The following is an 8,132-nucleotide window of genomic DNA, read 5'->3' as shown; positions in this document are numbered from 1 at the left end:
AGCTAGCGCATAGTTCACAAAGCAATGTGATTAATTATATTAATAAAAATGAACACACATAAGTCAATTACTACGTGCCCCGCCCATTGTCACTTCAGCTTAGCAACCCATTAAGCTACATTATGTCGGTTACTCTGGTTCTCCTACGGATCTCCTCATTTCTGATTTGATTACATAGAGAAACTCGAAACTGAGTGACTCTGAGCATTCTTATGAGGTCCATAGTTAGCGACCATGGTGGCTAACTAACTAATGGATTTATTTTAGTGATCAGTAATTTTGGATGATTCGGTGATTTATATGAGACACGGACAGATAAATATACAGGCAAACTATATACCTAATACATACATATGTATGCCTGCGATTTAATGCGCGTGGATCTATATTATGTAGGTTTTCAAAAATCCCGTAGGAACTCTTTGATTTTCCGGGATGAAAAATGAAAAGTAGCCCATGTCCTTCCCCGGGATGTGAGCTAACTCTGTACCAAATTTCATAAAAATCGTATAAAGCTAGCAGACAGACAGATAGACAGACACACTTTCGCTTTTATAATAATATTATTAGCATGGATAATAGCAGAGGACTGTGACATAACAGGACATTCACAACGATTACGACATAGTAATTGTGTAACAGCGCAGCAAAGGCTCGTAGCTGCTAGAAGGTCACACGGCATTGAAAACGCACAAACCTTAAAAAGGCATTATTATTCCACAATAATGATTCTATTCTTATTTAGAGGCAGCAATATAAATATTTCACTAGATGCGGCGCTTCATAGTAACAAGACGTTCCAACAAACATCGGTGTCCGCTCTCCTGTCAAGCGTAATCCGTTTAAGACAAATTTAAACTTTCGCTTTTGTCAAAGTTCAATTATGTTTGAAGAAACGGACTGCGTCTAAAGCGGTTTAAAATTGACAGGAACACAGTTCAGGGGTCGTACTGCCACCGCTTAAAGTAATAATGTTTCAATATTGTTTCGACATTTTCATACCAGTTGTGTAGTTTATGCGATGGTAGTAGGGCCCCTGTTGATAGTTATGGAACTTGTAACAAAACGTCGAGGCTCCGATGTCACTGGCAGGCGTCAAATGATCCCACATTTGACGCTAGGTAGCCTATGAATAGCATATTCTTCTTCGACTTCACGTCACCTATAGCCTAGTATCTGTCATAGCGTCGATTCAGGATAGAACCGTGAGTTCCCTCACTGTAGTCTAGTCCACTCTGACAGGAGTGCGCTGTGCGGACTCCGATATACTACTCGTGTGCTCCGATGTTCATTAGAACATATTGTTACTATGAAGCGCCGCATCTATAGAAACATTGATATCGCTGTTTCGAGGCGATTTAAAATGAAACGTAATATTGTAGAAGGTGGAAGCAATCACGGCAGCGTCCCAGCCCGGCTCTCGAACCCATAATAAGATTTGACACCACTCTAGGGAGATAGATCTCTTTCAATCGTATTGTATTATAAATGTAAAACGTACGTATATAATCTTTTACGGACAGTATCATTTTTCTTTACGGTTTGTTGTGGTGTCTAATATTTCATACATCCAAAATATTGCTATTCATAATTCCGTATAAATTGCCTATGCAAAAATAAATTATTTCTCAGTGATTATTAAATAGAGGGTCTTGCAAAATACGTGAAATCCACGTCCTCTGTCAGTGTTAAGTGTAATAACAATTTTAACATCACGTGCCAGTATTTCATAGAAGCTCGCATACTAAGCGCGTGTTTTGACGTTTGATAAAAAGATACTGATTTGACTAGTTGTCAAACGGCGGATTATATACGGAGCCCTACAAGAGCAAGGCTCGACTCGCATTTGGTTGCTCTTATTTTTTAAATATATTCTGTTTCATCGTATCCACGTAGATGCCACCCAGTTTTAAATTGTTTTGGTTAGATTGGGCTCCTGGCCTGGGTGAGGTACTGTAGTAGAACCTAGTTTTATATTTATTACTAGCTTATTCCTGCGACTTCGTCCGCGTGGACTACACAAATTTAAAACCCTTAAGGATTCAATTTTTAAAAATCCTTTCTTAGCGGATGTCTACCTCATAAATTCATCTGCATGAAGTGACAAATTTTAGCCCGATCCGTCCAGTACCTAGGTAGTTTGAGCTGTGCGTTGATTAGACCAGTTAATTAGCATTTCCTTTTATATATTCAGATTTCTGCCTAGTTATATATATTATTATTAATTAAATTATTCGCCGAGGTGAGCCGCGCCAATCAATGCATATTTAATTGTCGTGACATTGAATTGTTCATTACCAAGTGTTTATTCGTGAAACAAACGTAAAGTGCGCCCCCGCTCGGGCCGCAGGCCGCAAGGTACTTCCTTATATAATTAAAGCAATTAGAACCGTCGAGCGGCCGCTAACAGTTCCTGTAGCGAACGAAAAAATATAACAAAGAGGCAGTGCGACTCACATTCTAATATAATGCGTATGTATCAATCCGTATTATTTGCAATTCACGAAGGCGAGTGAACTTTACTTGTGGTTACGTCGTTTACACGGACATTGTGCGTACATGCCGGACCAATCAGTCGTGAGCAAGCGCTCGCAAACGCACACACTTAGGGTAAGATCTATAGAGCGCACTTTGACTTTGCTCAGACTTAAGTTTGAGTTAAAACGAGACAGATTTATGTGCGAAATATACATCTGTCTCGTTTTAACTCTATCTTAAGTCTAAACAAAGTCAGAGTGCGCTCTATAGATTTCACCCTTAGTGTACCTTACGTATTCTCACAGGAAAAAAGTCCACGCAAACGAAGTTTCGGGCATTCGCTAGTTGTGGAATAAAGTGGTAATCACCTAGTGGTAGATAACCACTTAGTTTAATAATAATAATAATAAAACCTAGTGGTTAAGAAGTCGGCGGGTCCAGGATTAGGTCCCGGACTCACTCCTCTAGCTTTTCGGTGTTGTGTGTGTTTCAGTAATTAAATACCTACTATTTTAACGGTGAAAGAAAACATCGTGAGCAAACCTTCATACAAAGTTCTCAAATATGTTTGAAATCTGCCAATCGGCACTTGGCCAGCGTGGTAGACTATGGCTAAACCCTTCTCATTCTCACCCAATTTCTAAATTTCAGTAAACGAAGAACTAGCTTCTCAATACAATAATATGTGTAGTTCATCATCTAACGTGCGAATGAGTCACGTGGAACGTTCCGATGCAAAAAGATGTATTATTGACACGATCAACTCATACGATGATGAAAGATTCCCTTCGCAAGGTAAAATATCATAAAAGCCTCATAGCATCATATTTGAGGCCCGCGATTTTGTTTAAATTCTGATAAAAATGCCCTTCCATTTCCAAGATGTGAGCTATCTTTGTGCCAAATTTCGTCGAGATCAGTTTAACAACTGAGCAGAAAAACATACATTCTCAACAGTGAGAAATACGATGTAAAGAGAGAAAGAAAGAAAGAAAGTTCGGACTTAAAGTAAGCTATAAATATAAAAGCTCAGTCCCAAACTAAAAACCACTTTTATTATTTGGAGTGTTGCAAGGCAGGACCAAAACGATTCCTTTTTTATACAGGTGTCAACTATTCAAATATGGATGAAAACGCACGACAAATAAATGAATAAAAATAATGAATTTAATAAAAAGTTTGAAACAAACCCGCTTTAACTAAAAGTGTACAGAACACTGCGATATAAAATGAATTATTTTTGCGCTGTTGACATTAACACGTAAAGGAGAGGTTTGGCCTCAACCACTCGGCGCTGGCAAGGCGCAAGGGCGCGGACGTTAGGCTCCCTCGAGTGTGTGCATCGATCTTATACAATCATGACTCTATTACACGCTAGCCCATTAGCCAGAACCCGCGCTTTGGAGCGCACGTAAAGTGCTGCTCCTGATCTCTTTATTTAATCGTATGCCATTTGGATGTAATAAGCGTGTAATTATTAGTTATACGCTTAAGACGGCGCGGCCCAGTTCGGTGTTTTCTTCATACAAAAGTAGGAGGATGATTACTAGATTATTTGATAAAGACCTATGCAAGTTTTTGTCTCTGGGTATGTTGCTTTATGCATCTAACCTAGTTGGGCACAGAGATTTTTCACAAGCACACAAACTAGCACCAAAAGCTATGTATTACCTATATCGGGTTGTCTTGCCATTATTTAGGTTCATTAATAAGTATATAAAAATATATTGAAAAAATATTAATTTCAAGGTAACGAGCCTCGAAATATTCCTATTTTAACACTAAATTTATGTCAACTCTGGGCGTAAATAAATTAGGAGTATAAAAATTCTAAAAAAAAATAACTTTAGGCATGGTTTATTTATTTATTAGTTGAAATATCTTTAGTTTGCAAACATACATTTAGTATTTTTTCTCAAAAATACTTTTCCTAAACCCTTCTTCTTCTTCGCTCTGGGCTGGTTTCCGCACTTAAACGTTTCCGTCTGTTGTGCGTTTCTCGCGCGAACTCCCTTCGCGCACTTGATTTCGGTGAAAATCATCGTGCCTCTCACCTTTCTCATACAATGTTAGGTGAAAGCAAACAGGTTACTTACCCACGTGCTCTGTCAATTTCGGTCGAGCGTACTGCGTCACCTTAAGGAGCGAAAACACGCTTATTGAGATATATAATAGAGAGTGCACCTGCTCGCAGATACGCTAGTTGTGCACTATAATATTATCTTGCGCGCAGATGGAAATCCTATCGGGGCACATCATTACACATTAGCCAAATACATCGATCGAGTGACGGCCAATATGTACGCTGCTTGGGAAATGCTCCCGTTGTAATGTTTGCGAAACGCGTAATGTTTGCGTGACATGACAATTATTTATTTATTTATTTACCATTTATTTAACCACTAGCTTATGCTCGCGACTTCATCCGCGTAGACTACATAAATTTCAAACACCTATTTCACCCCCTTAGGGGTTGAATTTTCAAAAATCCTATCTTAGCGGATGCCTACGTCGTAATAGCTATGTGCATGTCAAATTTCAGCCCGATCCGTCCAGTAGTTTGAGCTGTGTGTTGATAGATCAGTCAGTCACCTTTTCCTTTTATATATTTAAGATAATGTGCACTGTAGTCCTAGTATAATATTATGTTTGTTTTCATAAAAGTCGGTAAACCAGCCAGCGGCATGCGACAAACGGACAGACATTTGTGGCCTACGCGCTCGCCGAGTGCATTGACCGAGTGCGTTGGCCCAAAGTGTACGGGGCTCTTTACGCACAACAGACCTTACATACAGAGGTGTGAACTGTGAAAATCAGTAATATACGTACTCTGAACAAGTAGGGCCTTACAACAATTTTTGTAGGGTTCGTAGGTACGGAGGTTTGAGGTCAAGAGGAACCCTCATATGATCATTTCGTTATCTGTCTGTCAAGAAAAGGAAATCAAAACCTATAGGGATCTTATTGACCTTGAATAATGTTTTTGTAATGATTTTTCCTTTTTTTTGAACCTTTCCCATGAACATTTGCAGCACCAGAGGAGCCGCCGATGCGTTGCCGGCCTTTTAGGAATTTGTTGGTCCGCCCCTTGAATAACCCCATGTTATAATCTAGTGGGAACACCGCCGATGGGAGTTGGTTCCAGAGTTTGCACGTGCGCGGAAAGAAGGATCTGGCGCAGCGGACGGTCGAAGTGCACCAGACACCCAAATGGTGAGGGTGAAATTTCTTACGGTGGCGCGCGGTGCGGTTGTAGAAAAAAGAGGGTGAAATTAGGTCAAAAAGCTCTTCAGAGCACTCCCCATTATAAAGGCATAGAGAGCTATCGTCTGTGTAGTGCTCCAGGCTTTCCAACGAGCCGGTTAGTTTGGGATCGTCCACAGGTCGAACAGCCTTTACGTGTGCTACTCGTATAAGAACTATCTATCTGCCCCAACGGGAAGTACCCGAAGAAGAAGACAGACAACGAAGTGATCCTATAAGGGTTCTTTTTTCCTTTTGAGAACCCTAAAAATCGCTACGAAATGAGATCTTTTAATAAAGTAAATAATATGTACTTGATAACTATAGTAGGTGTTGCAACTCAATTAAGAGCCAAGACCTTATTTAGCTAAGTTTCTCGCGCTGCATCTTATTAGGGCAAGTGTAAATATTCGAGCCATATGTTTAATAAAATGTCGTCCCATTTGCATCAGTAACGAAGCCGTAACTAACTAGTTTTTCCATAAAGCTGCTAAAAAATAACAAAGACAGTACCTGCTCAGGTACCTGTACGTATAACTTACAACAACATTTTCTATAATTCCAATGCCGCATATTTCTACATACATAATTTCTAGATACCTACTATAGTAGAACTATAAAAAGAAAAAAAAACCAAGATAGCTTTGCCTCTAGCTGTTTTGAAGAATATACAGGGTGTAACCAGAACGTTAGCAAAAACGAAGACAGGTGATAGTAGGTACTGATGATTACTGATATGATGATAAAAATAAATGAAAAAAAAAACCTATAGGTATTGTGTAAAAGTTCACGATATATTGCAAACTAGCTGACCCGCCCCGGCTTCGCTCGGGTGGAGTATTTCGGACTGGGAGTGTCATCGTGAAGCCGTTGCTTGATACCTAAAATATCAATTCACTATCAGAAATTCTAAAATCCCCACGATTTAGGACTTTAGTACTTTGCAGCATCAGGATTGAGGAGTTAGGAGCCGAAGTTCAATGATGTAGCCTATGCTTGGTACCTAAATTAATTTTGCATCATCCGCAGTTACTGAAACATTATAGTTTAGGAGTGCTTTACCCTACATCATCAGGGTTGAGGAGTTGGGACTTGAAGTCTGAGAATAAAGTCGTTGCTTGGTACCTACAATATGAATTCACTATGAACACTTCCTGAATCTTGATAGCTCAGGCGGGCAGTAACCCTGCAGCATCAGGATTAAGGAGTTGAATCCAGAATTTTTTATGTGACCACCACGAAAACTTTTTTTGTTGATTTAAAAAAAATATTTGCAAATCGGTCCAGAAACCTCGAAAAAATCGATGTAGAAAAAAGAACCACCTCCTTTTTGACAGTCGGTTAAAAACCGATGACCTTGAAATATTTACGGAACAATCTTTAAAATATCCCCTTTCTAACAAAAAAAGAATGAATGAAATCGGACTACGCGTTAATGAATTACAACTCAGTATACATTTTATCTTTCATCCCCTCTCCTACGGGAACAATGCTGAATTTCGGGATAAAAAGTATCCTATATTCTTCCTCATAGTATGACCTCAAATCGTACCAAGTTTCATTGGAATCCATTCAGTAGTTTCAGCGTGATGCGCGGCCGTGATACAGACAGACAGACAGACAGATAGGCAGACAGACAGACAGACAAAAATGAAAAAAATTACAGTTTTGGGTTCAGTATCGATTATAGAGTGCCCTCGAAAAAAAATTTTCAAAATATCTTCAATGTACAGAATTTGACCTGTTACAGTTTTATTATAAGTATTGATGATTGATAAAACATCTGACTGGCGCTAGAGGTCAACGTACGCTGCGGAAGGAGGTCACTCGGATTCAAAGCCGCGTCGTAGGCGGGGCATTGACCCGAGTTCTGCACACTATACATTGAGGGTTTGAAAAATACTAAATCACTAAAACTTCAAAATGAGACAAACGGTTATTGGTTTGTGTTTAGGTAGAGTAACAATAACGCTAAGTTTTTGCTAGCGTTCGGGTTACACCCTGTATAGGACTTTATCATCATAGACATCCACGGCTGGACATATTATTATGTCTCTTGTTGGGACGTGCCTTCAGTCTTGTGACACCTGAATCTAGCGGCTCCCTGCAACTCGTTTGATGTCGTCTGTCCGCCTAGTGGGGGTCTGCCAACGCTGCGCTTTCCGGTGCGAGGTCGCCATTTCAGCACCTTGGGACCCCACACATCTATCGACTTATATCCTGCCGTAAGCGTGCCCTTATAGTTTTTGTGTGCAAACAAACACATAGTGATATTACTTATAAATAGTTGAGATAAAATTAAAAACGGCTTTTTATGAGAAATATTATAATAATTATAAGTATTTGTGATACAAAAAAATTGAAACCTGAAGTTTCAAGCATATCAAATCAATATAATCTGCATAGTTTAT

The sequence above is a fragment of the Maniola hyperantus genome, chromosome Z (genome assembly GCF_902806685.2).
Source record: "Maniola hyperantus chromosome Z, iAphHyp1.2, whole genome shotgun sequence".
In the NCBI taxonomy this organism is placed as follows: domain Eukaryota; kingdom Metazoa; phylum Arthropoda; class Insecta; order Lepidoptera; family Nymphalidae; genus Maniola; species Maniola hyperantus.
Note: the sequence above shows the minus strand (reverse complement) of the source record.